The following is a 2491-nucleotide window of genomic DNA, read 5'->3' as shown; positions in this document are numbered from 1 at the left end:
CTTTCCAGTCTGCATTTGTCATTACAGTTTATTATACATAGGCCTATACCAACCTTTGCTAGGAACTGGTAGTGAGTAAACTCGTCTATTGGCCTATATAGCAATCAATGCTCAAATAAAAAATATAAAAAATATTGATTTCCTTGTGGAAAAAATGTTTTAAAGAAAACCAGATGACAATTTCCGAAGTTGATACGTATTTCAAATGAACGTCATGTGATTCAAGTATATAGCTTCTAAGAGAATATTATATCAGGACATCATTTTACCAATATTTCATTTCCCCTCGCCCCAAAGAACATGAGTTTGTCACATACTTGCGTTCTCTGCAGATTGGTATGATAAACAAAATTATAATTTGACATCAATGAATATATGGGTTCATACTTATACACACGCACACCCACCACTAACACAACCGCAAACCACACATACCCACGGTGACGACCCACCATGTTCAACAGTTGTAGTGCACTCCTTACGAATATGTAAATAATTATATATTAATATCTTAAACGTGTTTGAGAGAGAGAGAGAGAGAGAGAGAGAGAGTAAGAGAAAGAGAGAAAGAGAGAGAGAGAGAGAGAGAGAGAGGGGGGGTGAGAGAGGGGGTTAGAGAGAGAGGGGGGGATGGGGGATTAAATACTAGTATTTAACGAAAGAAATGCTCACTGAGATAAAATAGTATGTGAATGTTTTTATTTATTGATATTCTGTTGGGCTAAACCAAAAACAGACAGACAGACAGACTCAGAGAAAGTGAGAAAGGAAAAGGGTCAGATAAAGAGAGGAATGGAGGGGAGAAAAAGGCGGAGGGGTAGAAAATGAGAATAACAAGAATCGACCACACCTGCACTTAGCGTGACAATAATGCAAGGGGACAAAAAAATAAAACTTCCTTTTCAACATCCACCTATTTGGTGATCTTCTGGTGAAGGTTAATTAATTTTGTTGATCTGTTTCCTAACATACATGTAACTCACTTTTTCTTGATTTGTCTTTGCCAAATAAATAATAATAATATTAATTTCATCATGCACCCAGTAAAAAGACCAATACCCTTTCCCCATGATGGTATTACCATCGAAATGGCTGGGCCCATGCTAAGCCACTATTTATTGTACACATTCCTTTTTAAACAGTGACGTATCCAGACGTCGATTCTGAGAAGATTATTATAAACTTTATTTATCAAGAATTAATTATGTTCTCCTTATCACGTCATAAAAATAGGTAAACAAATTTGTACAATTTTTCGGCAACAGTGTATTTACCAATTCTGAAAATATAAATGATCATGATCGGCTTCTTGGCGCCTAAAATTTAACGTGCAAGCAAGATAAAATTATAGAAATTATAGAAATTTTTCTCCGTTCATGTTCAAAACTTGTTCAAACATATTTGAGTGCATCGAAATTAACTAACTAATCCGAAAAGACTAATTCAATAATCAAGGGCGTATCCAGCATATGGGCGGCGTACTCTGCCCTATGTTAATGAAGAAAAAACAGTTTTATAACCAATAAAAAGTCCGGTATGCTTCAGATAGAATCAAATTATGTGAATCATTTCAGGAATTGTTTTTTTTTTTTTTTTTTTTTTTTTTTTTTTTTGGGGGGGGGGGGGGTCATACTAATAGAGACCCCCCCCCCCCAATCCTCTCCCGTGCTGGGGTGAATACGTCATTGACGTACAGACCTACCTCCACAGGCACAATTCCCCAGTTTGTTTTTATATATATATATAGTAATGGTTTATTTATTCAAAATATGCATAACACAGCCCGGAGGCTGAATTGTAAAATATTTGTACAAAAGTATTTATTAAAGAAATACACTATATGCAATTGCAAATTATTCAAGAATATAATACTAAAGAGCACATGTGATTTTTTTTTCTTTCTATTTCTCTTTTTCTTTACACCATTTACTTTTATTTGAATTATTAACGTTTGAGGCGGCACAAAAATCCGCATCATCACCACTCTTACATGATAGTTGCAGGCCCCGCGGAGCGTTTTTCAACGTGGGGGGAGGCAAAAGTAATTACGATCAGGAAGAGCATAGCGAGCGAAAATTTGCGTGGTGTCCAGGGGCGGAGCCCCGGAAGCTCAAGGGTTTTAGGCATTTAATTACGGTCAGATGAGCATATTTTGATACCTTAGTTGTGAACCTGGCAGGTCACTAATTTGCGTAGGTTCCAGGGTCGAAGCCCCCAGAAGCTCAGGGGTTTTAGGCATTAAATTAAGGTCAGATGAGCATCCAGGGGCCCGCCTTAGTGCCCCTGATGGGATCCAGGGGGCAGAGCCCCGGTAAGGTCATTGGTAGGTCATTATCCTTTATTTTTTCTTTCTTTTTAAGTCTCTTTAACATACTTTCCCCCCAAAAATGAGGAGGATCGGACCCCCCCCCCCCCTCTCCGAGCCCCGCCGTTCCGCGTGCCCTGACAAGTAGGCTTCTATTCAAGCATATTTTTGCCTGACTGTAAATGT

The sequence above is a fragment of the Strongylocentrotus purpuratus genome, unplaced genomic scaffold, assembly GCF_000002235.5.
Source record: "Strongylocentrotus purpuratus isolate Spur 01 unplaced genomic scaffold, Spur_5.0 spur5_scaffold_5, whole genome shotgun sequence".
In the NCBI taxonomy this organism is placed as follows: Eukaryota; Metazoa; Echinodermata; class Echinoidea; order Camarodonta; family Strongylocentrotidae; genus Strongylocentrotus; species Strongylocentrotus purpuratus.
This window is presented reverse-complemented; position numbering follows the sequence as displayed.